Source organism: Linepithema humile, chromosome 3 (genome assembly GCF_040581485.1).
Source record: "Linepithema humile isolate Giens D197 chromosome 3, Lhum_UNIL_v1.0, whole genome shotgun sequence".
Classification (NCBI taxonomy): domain Eukaryota; kingdom Metazoa; phylum Arthropoda; class Insecta; order Hymenoptera; family Formicidae; genus Linepithema; species Linepithema humile.
Genome location: NC_090130.1, coordinates 26,421,331 through 26,436,940, shown reverse-complemented (window position 1 = coordinate 26,436,940; position 15,610 = coordinate 26,421,331).

The following is a 15,610-nucleotide window of genomic DNA, read 5'->3' as shown; positions in this document are numbered from 1 at the left end:
TTGTCGTCGACAAACCCGTAAAAGAATACTTATTATTAGGGATGCACCGGATAGTGATTTTACCGGATAGCCGGATATAGGATAAACGTATACTCTCGCGACCGGATACCGGATAATCTGGCTGGACACTATTTTTTCGGATAAACCGGATATTATTCGGCAGAAACATTCCAATATTTAAAAAATGGAGTTAATTATCAATTAAATAAAGAAAAGAAAATATTGTTATTTACTTTAAAATAATATTTTATTGTCAATTCTCTTGATTGTTAAACAGTTATTGAAAATAAAAATTAAATATTTAAATTTTTCATTATAAAAATTAGCATTTCTGCATTGTCTGGATGTAATTTATTTCGATGGTCTGTGTAAACGTTCCCTGCGGAACTAAATAGTCTTTCTGAATTTACTGAAGAAGGTGGAGCACTTAAATATTTCAAAACAAGATTTTTTTAATTTGGAAATTTAGAATGATGTTTTTTCCATCACGATATGGGATTGTCTGTCCTTTTTGTTAGCGGTAATACTAAATATTTCTTGAGTTCAGTTTGATATATTTGCCTTTTTTTCTTAGATCTGTCACTAAGTTTTCTTTGAAATTCAACTTGTCCATTAGCTATTTCTTCGGTAATACTCGCATTAGTCGCATTTGGATTTTCGGTATCCGGTCGGATAAAAGAAAATATCCGGCTATCCAGTATTATTCGGCAGAGGCCGGATAATACAGGATAACCGGATACATATCCGGTGCATCCCTACTTATTATATTATAAATTGTTTTATTTTTAAATGTAAATACTGCAGTTAAAAATTTTGTAGCTTTGTAGCTTTGTAGCTTTTTTAAAATTATGTAGTTATGTGCTATAGAAATATGTATGTACGTGCTCTTTTTGTTTGTCGCCTGCTCGATTTCTCTGTCTAGTCGCTCATCATTGTGCTTGTAACGAAACAGACAGATTCTGAATCAATCTACCAGAATTTTTATTAATGCAAGATTCTAATAGATTCAACCAGAATCTTGTTGCATTAATAGAAATTTTGGTAGATTCAACCAGAATCTGTCGGTTTTTTTCCAAAATCGAGGAGACAGTTTGTTGAATCAAGCAGAACATTTTTCTCAGTAGTGGAATTTTAAAGAATACTTAATTATTTAACAAATTGTGATACAAACGATATAAACATTAAAATTCGAGTTTTAGTCTGGACACATTCTTATCACTGATTATTCTCGCAAATGGATATTATTCGCGCGCGTGATCATCCGCAAAATAGATTATCATCGTCTCGTATATCGCATCACGTGACAAAACGGCGACGGGAGAAATCGACTGCTTCATTATGGAAACAATGAGAGCTGTTCCGTCAAACGTCGCGAGTGTTCGCGTCGATTCCTACGTAGAAAGCGCAGAATATATTCTCGAGCGGAGGCTGTACGTCGTCGTTCCCGTCGGTGAAGCCCGCGTTGAAGCCAGAATTATTTACGTTATCCCGGACGAGCCGTCACTCTTGGGCGAATCTACGTATGTGCGGCATATCGAAAGAGAAAGGGTATCAGGATGAGAGAAACAACGTGAAAGGGAGAGGGTCAGAGAGGCGCCGCAGCGTAGAACCTGAAATAAGGGACGCTATCTCAGGGGAGTCACGAGCTCCGGGATTTGTTTGCCACCTCTCTCCCCGTCGGCCCCTTACGTCCAAACATAGTTTTCTGTAACGGAGTCAACCTCAATAGGGGATGCAAAGGTCCAACGAAAATGGTTCAGGATGCAGGATTAATATTTATGCACGCCGAATGAATTTTCTTGTCGGCGCGCTGCGGCCGTCGCTGATTTTCAGAACTCTACGGCGATCACAGATTCTTAGTTTTACTGGCGTCGAGATGTCATTGTACATTGAAAAGGTGTGATATTTTATTTCTAGTTGGTTGCGTTCTTTAAACAAATGAAAGTCTATATAAATAATTATAAATCATGTATATACGCAAGATAATGCTTTAATATATTCATGTCATGTGAAACACACAGATGTTAGTTTGAAATTTCAGTAGACCGCGTTTCTTTTTGCTTTACAAACTGCTATAGGATAAGTCAAGAATGGCCAAAAAATTAAATTTGAGAAAGATGAAATATTTTGTAAAGTATTTAATATTTCCAAATTTATCTCTGGGATTATAAACTCGTTTGTAAATACACTTTTATGACTTTTTTCAAAATGTTTAGATAATAAAATCAGATTGTATAATAATTTTAAAAAGTATGGTTATCTATCCCTGATTTACCCTACAAAGTTAATTGCACTAATTTAGATAAAGATAAACTTGGAGAACAATGTCTTATCTCTATACTATGCGTTATATAATAAAAGATTTTCAATTTTATTAGTTTATTTAATCTTTAAATGTGATAAACAGTTAGGTAAATTAAATTGTCTGTCGGATAAAAGAAAAATCATTATCTTTTCAAAAATTAATTTAAGGCTTGAACTACAATACTTATTTATCTTTCAAAGATGTTATCAATGATGTACGTGTAAACTGACAGAGAAAAAAGTTGACAAAATAATTTAAATAAACTTAAATAAAATAAAATAAAATATAATTTTCATAAAATTTTAACTAAATGTAGTAAAATAAATAAACATTGACATAAAAGACAATGAGAACCAAAAATGCAATTGTTGGAATATTATAAAAAGTAATGTACAAACATTACAAACATGTTTTGGTCAAAATTTCGGATTCTCTTTACTTTGTCAGAATATAGAGAAGGAAGAAAAGGGTTTAGATAACATGAGAAATATAAAAATGGATAAAAAATTAAAAAAAATAAGAAAAATTTTTATTATCAGAATATATATATATAATCAAATTTCTCATTTCATAATAATTAATTTACTTATAGTTTTTTGCGCTTCGACAATCGCGTTTCTGGTTTTTAACTATATTGCAAAATCTTTTATTATAATGCAAATTTTACACGTAATAATAGCAAAAATATAAGACTAAACAACTTATCTCAATTACAATTTTAGTATAAAAAAAAGAGTTTAATATAAAAAAAATGTACTATCCATGTCAAAAAAAGGATGCGTTACCTAAATTATTCTGACTATCTTGTCAATGTTTTTCGACTAACGACGATATTTTAATTTGTTACACTGAAGATGGCCACGTCCTTTAGGCCGAAACGTATGTAATGTTATAATAAAAGAAAAATTTGAGCAATTATAACTAGCTCCTGCTCTATCAGTTTGTTGTTTTCAAGAATATTATTTTAATAAGAAAAAGAGCTATATATTTATATTATTGTATTTAAAAAAAAAAAGAGATTTGCTGGATAAAAAATTTTTAAACATTTCTATTTAGTTTTCGAATAGATAAAGCACTTTAATAGTGTCACAAAGCATTAGTTTAATAACACTGTTAAATTTACAAATTATTAAACTACTCGTTGCAAAATTGCATTATTTGTTGTCGAATTGCATGAATGCTACATTGGATGTAGACAGATAGGCATTGGAAAATTAGAGAAGGAGGAAACCCAACGAGAAAGAAGACATGTATGAAAAATGTTAAAATACAATATATAAGATGCAGAAGAAAGTGATGGAATTTGATGCAGCCATCTCTCTCGAAACAACCCTCTTTGTTGTCGCGGCAAAAAGAAACATAGGAATATATTGTATAACAAAAGTATAGTGTATAGACTTGGTGGAACAATGACTTCGAACTTCATTCCGAAGTTTCGAAGTTTGAAAAATGAGATGTGATTTAAATGCGAGAAAGCCGATTTAAGGAATAAATCCACCAATTTCTACAGATGAAGAATGTCCGAGGATGAATAGCCGTCTCATTGAGTCTTATCTTCGGGTCTGGATTCTGACCGCGTGACAATAAAATCGCGACAAATTCATATGGCGCGACGTTTTCATCTCTGACTAAGATGAGATGCAAGAAGAACTAGAGAAAAAGTAGAGAATAAATAAATAAGGTCGGCATTTACTGGGTCTCAACTAATATATTCCTTCAAAATTCCCTCAAAATTCTTTTCTACGATTATCCAAGCAGTATGGTAAATGGTTGTAGGCTACAACCATTGGAATAAAAGAGTAGCCACAGGGGACGAAGGAAGAATTTCAGAAGACACCAGAGTAAAAGGGAAGAGACTTTAAATGCCAAATGCCAAATGGTTTTCCAAGAAAACATGTTCTTTCTCGCAGTCTTCTTTTCTGTCGCCTTCTTCTGCATCCTATGTATTGTATTTTCCATACACTTTGGGATTTCATTCCTTTCTTGTTGGGTTCATTCACCTTCTCTAATTTTCCAATGCCCACCTGTCTATATCCAATGTAGCATCCATGCAATTCGACAACAAATAATGCAATTTTGGAAAAAAAAAAAAAAAAAACTAAATATGTGTTGTGGAAATCATCGCGTTTGTTGAGATAAATTCTCGGGTGCATTTCTTTCTTAAATTGATTAAGTATAGTTGATTTTAACGCGCGTTTCCTTTCAGTTATCTCTAATGTTAATTGAGACGCACGAAAAGCAGGCATAAATAAAGCCGTCTCGCGTGCCTACTTTACATACGGCGCGCCGTCGACACCCGAAGGAAGCATGCATCATAAAGCCTAACAACATCGTCGCGTACACGACGGTGTCGTCCGCCCCGTCTCTTTCGTTTCTTCATTTTTGTTCCCCTCCGTTGCCGGCCACCCTCTTCACAGATCGTCAGTGCGCGCGGCTTCGTATTAGTTCCAGTGCGCGCGCGAGCGCGTGTCAATGGCCCCCCCCGCGCCAAAATTGCAGAAACACCGGCGTAGCCGCTGATGGCTTTTCGGTCTTCTTGCTTGATTTTTGGTAATTACGCCGCGCGGAAGGCTAGCAATCTCGTAGCCGGCACTCGGGCTGCCTCCGCGAAACTTCGCCCGATGATCGCTTGGCAAATAACAGAGACCGGCGAGCAACGTAGCCGAGAGCTCGTCGTGGATGCTGCCTCTTTCGCCGCTCTATCTGTCCTCCTCCTTCTCCTCCACCTCCTCGCCCTTCTACGCCTCCGTACGTATTGTTTCGCAGGCATTCCCGAAGATCGCGCAATTAGACTCACGCGAAGGAATCGCGCCGATTTCGGGAATGAAACGCTTACCGTTGACGGAGCGCGTGTCTTAACTCATTCAAGCTCGCTGTTTTTTTATTTCGTAGAAATGATCGATTGACATTAATTCTTAAATATTTTTCTCTCAACATTCAAGATAATATGCTAATATTTCCTCCCCGACTTTTTGATATCTATAGGTGCACGCTAGATAGCACGCCACGATTAAAACCGTGTACACACATCATTCGTCCCGCCGTAAATTTTCCGACAGCGCCTCCAAATCCTATAAATCTCGCTTAACCCTCGAACATACTTGACGATTTATTCGGACGGCGGACGCGACTAAATTAAAGAAAAATCCCCGATACCCGATTCCCCGCGACAAAAGGCGCCGACGTTATTCATCTCCGACGGGTTACACGCACACACGTAAAGCCGCCGAAGGGTCTAGACGATCGGTTAAATCCTTTCAGCCAGAATAGACAGTTGTATTCATAAGTTTTTAATTAACTTGCCGAAATTTATAATTTTGCCGAATAATTCTTGTATCTTTCTAAATTACACGTTACTCCATTGTTAACAAAAAATGTTAACAATGACTCGCGCGTATTCTTAATTACTCGACTTACTCGCGTTACGAACGAGACTTGAATCGGTGGGTTGATTGCGTCACGAGAAATCGTAAATCTATCGTCCTGGCGTCACGATGCACTCACGAAGACGCTTCCAGAACCCTCTTTCGCGTGAGGAACGCATCGAGTTTTCCGTATGATTCCGTCCGTTTGTCGTCGTCAACTCCCGCTGAAACTCCCTGGGAGAGGAAGTCCTGCCGTGCTCGCGCGGCGCGTAATCCCCGTCTCTCTGGAAGAGTTTCAGCCGCGCGTGAGAGTATCCATCAGCGTTATCTCGAGATCTCCACGGCCTCGGAATGGATTCATTAAGGGCGAGGTTCATTAGCATCCCCGGGGGAGATTGTTGCTCGGAGCTCCGTTCTTCGTGCCTCCGCGTTTCTTCCGCGACCTTTTCACCGCTCGTCCCGCCCGTCGTTTTCTCTCTCATCATTCTGCCCGGCCAGGACGCGCAAGATGGTGACTTAATCGCCGATAATCTCGTCGCACTGCAAAAGCAGCTGTCTTCTTCAAGGCCGTAAATATTTGACAACTCGGGTGTTCTTTGGAATAAACGTGCTTTGCGGGAGGTCCATGCGTTAGCTACTTTCACTATTCTGTTTATCTTCGCTAGTCTTATTTTATATTAAATTGTGCTATGATTATTTTCAGAAATACATCTTCGATAAAAATTTACTTTTTGTATTGAGAAAGCTAGTATATTTCGATTTTTATTATATTCTCTAAGGATAAAGTTAAATTAAATTTTTTATTGTAACACAATACAATAACCGTCTCGGTCATTGAAATCTTTCGTAAAGTTTTGTACAATTGGCAATACACTTACGCCAACTGTCGTAGCCTCCAGATGAGCCAAGGTTAATCCTTTGGATGACACAATGTCCGCATAACCAACGTAAAGACGGACCTGCGCGCAGGAAGAAGAACAGGAAGAAGAAAAAAAAAAAAAAAACGCGGAGAACTCTATGCCGGCCTCGTCATTCCCATAATCCTCCGGGAGCATTCGCGATCAGACAGGACACACACGTTCGTGCACGAGCTGAAGGGAAGGATCCGACGAAGAAGAGAAAACGAGTCGCGCGACCTGAATAACTCCGCTCGGATGTTTCTAATGCGTGGCTTAGCAGGCTCACGAGTTCGTGAAGAGGACCGATAAACTTCGGATAATCATGCGACCTTTTTTCCATCCCCCCGTTTATAGGAGATCTGCAGCGATGAAATTGGCTTTAATTTGTCACAGCTCGTCAGGTGCAATTGCGGGCACTAAATATATCAAATAATTCTTTAAAAAATGATTCGATTTCGAATAAACTGACTAAATAACTTATTTGCCAAATTAAATCTTTACCTTTGAAGTAAAATAGAAAAAGAGATAAATAGTTGAGTATTGGATTTCTAGTAATTTGGAAAATTTTTTCCTGATTTATGACTAAGAAACTAATGAACATTGATGTATGAAATTTTGACTATTAATTTACCTTATAAAATAAAATTAAAAAACAACAATAATACAAACCGACCAGTGCGTATCGATAAAATTCAAATAAAAGTTTGCACAATTAAAAGTATAGTTAATTTATCTCTGTTTAAATTTACAATAGGCATCAGATTACTTTTTTTCGTCAAAGGAAAAAGCTCGTTGTCTTCTCACGTAGTGCCCTGGAGGCTCGTAAATCGATCAAGTTCCGCCCGTTGGAACGTTTGACAAGGGCGTGACCATCGTGCCTAAAATCTGAAGGGAACGAGTGAGAAAAGTGGGAGATAAAGAGGAAGAAAGGGAGGGAGAGGGAAGACTAATTCCGTTTAACCGCGTCGTTTTACTTCGATAAATATGACGCGGAACCCCTTCTCCGGGGGGGGGGGAGGGGATGCAAAACACCCCATCGTTGGTAGGCGGGGTGCAACGGAACCTGCGTAATCCGCCATACGTTTCCCATGAATATGCATCTGCGAGGCTAATGCGATTTGATTCACGATTGGCCTAAGCGACGCGGGAAGGGCAGACCTCTCGAAAGCCCGCAATAATTCGATACATCGACCGTGAGGCGCAAATTAATGTTTGTTAGCGTAACGTTTCTCCGGCACCGCGCTGGGGAGACGCGCGTCTCTGGGATGAAAATAAATTACTGTACGCCTCCTCGTACAGTTTAATTCGATCAGGATTGATTAATACTTCCTGTAATCGCATAGAAACGAGATATTATAAAACGTCAATTACCATTTCTTATTTTAACTTAATTCTCATACTATACTTGTTAGTCAAGTTAGACGCTTTGCAAACGTGGTACAACTGTGCAAATTTCAAGATTATATTTAACCGATATGAATTAAAAAATATTAGTAGTAATATTTTACAAAGTAAAATACATTTCTTATTAATTTTTATGATTAACGCACGCTTTTATGCGATTGAATAATTTTTAAAGATTTATATATCATATTGGATCAGAAAAACGGAAAAAATTGTGTGTTTTGCATAGAAAGTGCTATTACAATGAAAAGTATATCAGATAAGTATTTTGTTTGACGTGCAAAATTATGTATTCTTATCATTTCTTTTTGTCCCAAAAATAGATCATAAATTATCTGAGCAATTAATGCTTTTAAACCTTGAATTCCGATTGGAAAAGCAGATATAATGCGTATAGAAGTATGCAGTAAAAAATAAGTGGTTTCGATTGGGTTACTATTTACCACGTTTTCTCGTTTAAACCTTGAAATTCCAGCTGCCCCCGGGGAGACTATAAGCCGCGAGAAAACGGTTACGGGGGTGGATCGTGGCTTTAATTGCTTTACTGCCCGGCACTTCCGGCAAAAGCAGTGCAGAGCCAATAAAAGCCGATTTTACTCAAACCCTATTGTAAACTTTATGTCGTGAACGACAACGCGCGCGGCAGCCTGCTCGTGTAAACCTTGAGAACAGAAAATAACGACAAAGCAGCCATTTTACATCACATGGAAATAAAATATGAAAAAATTTACGATGCAATTCCGTCGGTCGAGAAAAAATCGTTCGGCAACAATAACCAATAATTTTTTTCTAATCCATTAATATAGAGAGCGCAACACAAATTCTCGATTGTTTGTTTTTGTTATTGCATCTTATACGAGGAAAAGAAAAACGGAATTGTGAAGAATAATTGTCAAGGAATTAATAATGCGCACTTACGCGACCGTTGCGACCATTATTTCGTATATTACATTGGCAATTTCGATGCCGACGATGGATATGCCATTTATGATGAGATAGTGGCACGATTTGCTCAACGCCCTCGGGCGTTTTACGGGAATTTATATCGCGGATTTGATTGAATAAAAAAAGTATCGGGCGACGATGCGTTTCGTAGCATGTCTCAGCGGGAGATAAGAAACGGGGCGTAAAATCGATACGATACTAGTTGAGTTATCACGGTTGAATTTTTTACAAACAAGAAAAAAATACAGGTTTATCTGTGAAAATAAAAGACAAACACTAATTGTACATAGTCAAATGTTGACTTCAAAATTTTGTGACAAAGATAAAAAAAGGTATATATTAGTTCTAGAGATACTGGTTTGTTTGATTATATCTGATATTTTGTATTTCGCAATAGTAGAAGAGAAGGAATATCGACGCAAAATATTACGTGTCTCATATTTTCGGCAATGTAAAACAGATTGAATATATCTATAAAAAGGCTAGATAGATATCGGAAAATATATATATTTCGTTCCAGAATATTTTGTGCCGCGAGCTGTCGTTCTCGAATAAATAAGAAATTGTGATCGTATCTTTAGCATAGTCACAAAAATTCAAATTATAGCGAAATTCCGATGAAATTGCAACGTATTGTCCAAAAATATGTTTATTGCGTGAATCTTACGTGAAAGAGATCTGCGCAAACTTTAACAAATTATTTTATTAAAAATGTGCAATATAATATATTTCGATCAGTACAGTTAAACTTTAATAGCGTAATTATTTTAGTGAAAATTGTCAATCTTTCATAAATTAAGAATTAAGAAACGAATAATGCGCATATTGTGCTCCTACGCCATTCATGAAAGACGCGTGTATTCAATTGTCAAATAATATACCGTAAAAAATATGCAGCCGGCACAATTCATTGAGCTGGAGTCCCTATTTTATGAAAAACTAGCAGGGGGGGCACCTGCGGTTCTGTGTATTAGCCTGAGAGTAACCAGGTTAATCCTCGATTGACCCTCGTGCACGCAGGTTGGGCCTGTCCGGCGTGCACCGAAGGAGGAGAAAGATTCCGGTCCGGCACGCGACCAGAACCACAGAGAGCAGTGACAAAAAGATCCGTTCGTCACGTACACAGATGACGGGCGTGCGTGTGTGAGCGAGTTCCTGGTGCGACTTCTTAACATAACTTCCTATGGAGCTCGCCTAGCAAGAGAAGGCGCCTCCCGTAAGGGTCTGTTCGTGAAAGACGGGCAACTCTTCATCGGCCCTTCGGCCAAGTCCCGGGCCCTGCCGCGACAGGTTGTCGATAGTCTGTTAACGTGCTGTCGACTTCGGCGTCGATTCACGCGGATGTCAGATCGCTCGACGTGATAACGTAGTTATCGAAATTATATCTAGCTCGGCGTACGGGCGTAAGCCTATAATGAAGAACTGTTTTCACTGCAAAGAAAATAAACTTGTGAGAGTGAGAGAAACTCGTTCACATACATGTAAAATATACATTACTGATTTTAACCCTCGAAACGGACTTTCGGGTGTCTCGTGTCCCAGCGATTTCAAAAGATTTCTCAAAAAAATTGCACATGCTTGCAAGCGGGTCTTCTATGAGAAGAAAGTTAGGAATAGGACTACCTCAAGGCCAGAAGTCCATTGACAGTCAGTCATTTATATGCCGAGCGATTGAATCGGCGGTGAATAGATACGAAAGACCCGTAAATTCGGTTTTCGTTGATCGAAACTGGAATTTTGAAAAACGTATTTTTTGTTATATATTTTGCTTCTCGTGAAGCAATAAAAATCAAATATTTAAAATAAACTTTTCAAAAAATACGAGAGCCCCATAAGTCCGGTTTACGAAAAACAACAGTCCGTTTTGAAGATTAAGATTTGGCGCAATTATTCGTATTAATTTATCATTTATGATTTATCACTTGCAAAAGTGTTATAATGTGTGTGTGTGTATATGTAACTCGATTTTATTAAAAGTTCGGAAGATACATAAGTAATTACGAATGCCGATCTGCGATTAATAATTGTGATTTTTCCAACGATTAATATAACGAGGATGAAAAGCACAAGAAAAGATGTGCAATGTTTTCACATCACTGCTGTGATTTTCCAACGACAAGCTCCCGGCGCTGGTTGGTACATAACTTTATACCGTATAATCGAAGGCTTTGATACGATACTAATTTTATACGGATACACTTGCGGATGTGTAACACGATAGTTTGCCCCGCGTAAACTTCAGGGAGAAAAGGGCAGCTACTGCCCTTCGGCATGGCCCATATGTCGAAACGACAGGTTGTCGATAAATACAGGTACCCATACGTTGTAGTGAACCATATCAACGGATGCTTCCGGTTCCTCAGCCGGTGCTAGAGCGTTCCGCCTACACTTTAGGGAATACGCCAGCAACTATATATAGCTTTATCGAACGGTTATCTAATGTTGAACTTTGTAAGTCGCTGCCTTGAGAACAATGAGTAAGGCTATAGATTAAATTCCTTACAGAGATTGACAGATGAACTGTGTTTATGAATATGCTATAGAATTTGTATTTGCATTACATTTATTTAAATTTAACTACCAGAGAGGTTACAGGATAATTAAAATAACAATCAATCTATATTAAGTGGAAGTATTTTAATATTTGTATATTTTTTAATATTAAATATAACAATCTGAAAATTTTAACTGACAGAAATTTGTCAAATAAAAGATATCATTTATTAAAATTAGGATTTTACAAATAATTGTTTAAAAATTGCTTACTATGCTATATTTGTGAAATATATTTATGTCATTGTATCTAGCTTTTTACTGAAATTTATATAAAATATACATTATTCATTTTGAAATAATTTATAACGTTTGAAAAATAGACAGTTTTCTATATTTGCGCGTTATTTAAGGTTTGATTTAACGTGAAATTTCATGCTGAAGGAAGTATTCTCATAAAAGCGGCGATGATAGAAGGAAAGGGGGAGATGCATTCTCGCGAAATGTAGGTCGATGATTCAACCGAGTCCCAAGGATATCCTGCCTATAGATTGGCGAGAAGAAGAGGAAGGAGCGCAAAGTGCGCTCATGAATGAGCTCCGAGGACCTTATCCAGAATCCTGTGCACTTGCGCTCCGTCAACCGGCCCCCCCGGAGACACCCCCTTCCGGTTGGACGATTTTATGGGGTTGCCGGCCGCCGGATGCCCGGATGAGTGTCGTCTTAAATTTTCGGCAAGAACGAGATTTTCCTTCTCCCTTTGTCCGTGGCGCAGATAATTACGAGAAAGGGAAACGATATGCGGATGTGATAATTAAGGGATAAAACGGTAGATGCGTCCTTATCTCGAAAAGCCATTATTAAGAAATGCGTTAATGATCCGAAAAGTCATAATTTCGAGATGAGCGGAGAGAAAGATAATCTTCTCGAAGTGTTTGAAAGATGTAAAATAACAAAAAAATTCAATTACAACTCACTTGAGTTATTAAAATTAATTTATAACTTTTGTATAAATTTTGTTATAAAAAAAAGGAAAAAGATGTACGATTTATATCTGCATTGAGAAGTCCGAGACATGTCTCTGTATATTATTTTCATTGTATTTTTTTTTAATTTAGCATACTTTTAGATACTTTTCAAATATTTCTACTTTTTTATGCGTTACCGTTTTTTGGCGTTTTTTTTCGCTAAAGTTTCCTCCAGCCAGTCAGCAGTTTCGTTTTCACGTCCATCAAGATTTGCTCGTAAAACGGGTTTTCTTGTGACAATACGCGGGAGCCTTTTTTTCTGCGGATTCCTTTAACCAATCATAAGCAACCCCTATGGAACACATATGTACACAAGAGAGAGAGAGAGAGAGAGAGAGAGAGAGAGAGGGGGGGGGGAGAGAGGGAGGAGAAAAGTAGACGAAAGAGAAAGAGAGAGAGAGAGAAAAGGCAAGGAAAGAAACGAACGTATTTTTCGGGAAAAAGGATTCCGTGGGAACGTGGGGAGAGCAGCCAAAGAGTTGGATTTCGTGAAGAGGAGACCGCGTCTATGCGTGTTTGAGAATGATCATCGATGCGATGGGAGGAAGGAAAACGGGGAAATGTAACGTCGACGAAAAAGGGGATAAAACGGTCGTCGCAGATTTTTTACGGTTTTAGGACGAAACGAGATCTCTTAGGGCGCGTTAGGGCGCCTCGAAAGATGAATTACAGCAGAGTGACGGATTTAATAGCCTTCGCGAATCATACGACGAGGAAGGATTGAGTAAAAATGTAGCAGGAAAGAGTTAAAAGTTCACGGTATTGAATCGGATAATCGGTGAACAAACCTTCGAAGAGTGTGTTCCCGTAAAAAGGGTTACCTTCACGATAAATTATTTTTTTCTCATTATCTCTCGAGAAAGGATTGAAACTGACATTTTTGTGACTCATAAAACAGTAAAAATCCCTGTTTCACTCTTTGGAAATACATTTTTACTAAAAAACTAATTCAAAAAAAAAGATTACGTCAAAGAGAAATTTAAGATAATTTTTTTTTATTTAAGGAACATTTTTAAAAAGGAAGAATATTTCACGCTTAAATAAGTACTTTTCTCGAGGAGTTTTTATCCTTTGTCAAGATAAGATTAAGCGACCTTTTTGTTCTCACTGCAATTCGATGTGATTCAAAAATAAATTTTTTTCATAATATCAGTAAACCATTAAATTGTTCATTTGAGTTGATTGAAGTCGTATTTTACGTTTCTAGAAAAATTTTCAAAACGTTTGTGAAAATTGAATACTATGAAAACGTGTCGTGAAGATGCGAAATCTAACGATGCTCTCAAATTTCCACATACCGTCTCACATATGTAGCAGAAAACATTTTTGAAAAGTACACATATATACGCATGGCGTGAGTGCAACGCAGATGAGAAGAGCGCAGCTCTATTGTCAGAGCGAATCCCTTGTTTGCTCGAATATCTGGCGAGCAGCTGATTGGGATTTTCAAGCGCTCAGCTCGATGTGGATTACACATGGCGTGTCCTTTTCGTAATAATGACGCTCTCATGTTTGCCAGATCGAAAACGGACAAAAGCGCAGATTCAAGGGTTTCTCTTCGAAAGACTGGAAAATGTTTGTTGAAGAATTTCAAAGTTTCGCATTCATGCAAACGAAGTAATGAATCGAAATAAATATTTAACTTAAGTGAATGGCTAAAATATTTTTTTAAGTGTGCAGCAAAAATTAATGTAATATTAATAATATAATTAGAAAAACAAGGAGTCAAAATTAATATAATTTATTGTTACATAATAAAGATAAGATGAAAATTTTTAGAAATATACGCTGAGAAAACACAACTTTTAAAGTTTTTATCGAGATAATGCTTTTCGTGATAATTCTACAAAATCCTGAAAAAATGCTTACATTGTAACAGTTCTATTCTATGACAAATTAGTAGAAAAATACCGAGTTAGATACTTAAAAACATCATTAATAGGCTATACATGGATACCTTATCTTTGCCCAAGTCCGACAAAAGGGAGAGAGATCACCCCATCGTCAGGTTTATTTAATACAAAGCTGGCGGCGTGTGGGGTGGCACTCAGCTGCCGCCAGCTGTGGGTGCGGGGGTGGCGACAACCTGTTGAGTCAGACAATATCGCGTTTTTACTAATGCCACATCGTCGTCCCGACACAAGGATCGAGGGGGTGGCCGCATTTTTGCCGCGTTCCCGGTCCCAACTTGGGATCATTATTATCGAGAGAGCCTCGGATTATTAACCCCGAAATACCTGCAAATCCGCGGACGTCGAAAACGCTCATCGCCTCGAAATAAGTGTATTATTGCACAAAAGTAGCGAATTGGTAAAGAGAATAAATAATATTATTTGTATCAATTGCGTACGACTTAGACTTTTATTATGTTATGTAAATAAAAAAATGTACGTAATATCTCGTTTTTTAATTTTTAACAATTCCATATTGAATGACTCGTAAACTAAATGATAAAAAAAAATACTTTAAATAAAAGTGTTTAGGCATTTAGTAAAGAGAATTGGCTTTAGTTATTTTTTTAAATTAAAATTAGCAATAAGTGTAATATGTTAGCGAATCATATAAACCATTTAAATGTATAGAAAGAAAAATTTACATTTAATTTCCGCATATAATCGTAGCGTACCACAGCACAATACATTCATTACAGCAACGATTTTGTAGTAGAAGAAAATACCTATGTCAGATAAATAAATGTTTTGATACACATTATAACATCCAGGGATAAATACAGGTCGAAGAAACGTCCAATAGACATCTAATAGACGTTTCTTCGACCTGTATTTCTTCCTGGGTATCGTATTAAAGTATTAAAATATTAAATCAACACATTAATTCATGTGTTTATCATCGACTTATTTCGCGAAATTTGTGATCATTTAATATGTACATACTTTTGCTTTATATTTAAAAATTAAAGTTAAATTAATTTTATTAATCCTACTTAAGAGAATGTATCAAAGAGATATTGATAATTGTCAATAAATCTGCGTGTAACATATTATTCAACAATTGTGGGACATATAAAACATGTATTAAAAGTGCAATTCAACCGAGTTTGTTACTTTTTTTACTATTAATAATATATTTTATACAGAACAGTTCTTTTTCTTCCTTTATTATTGCAACGGTTTCGTGTCAAGTTTTCGCGACAATGAGCTACTTCCGTTC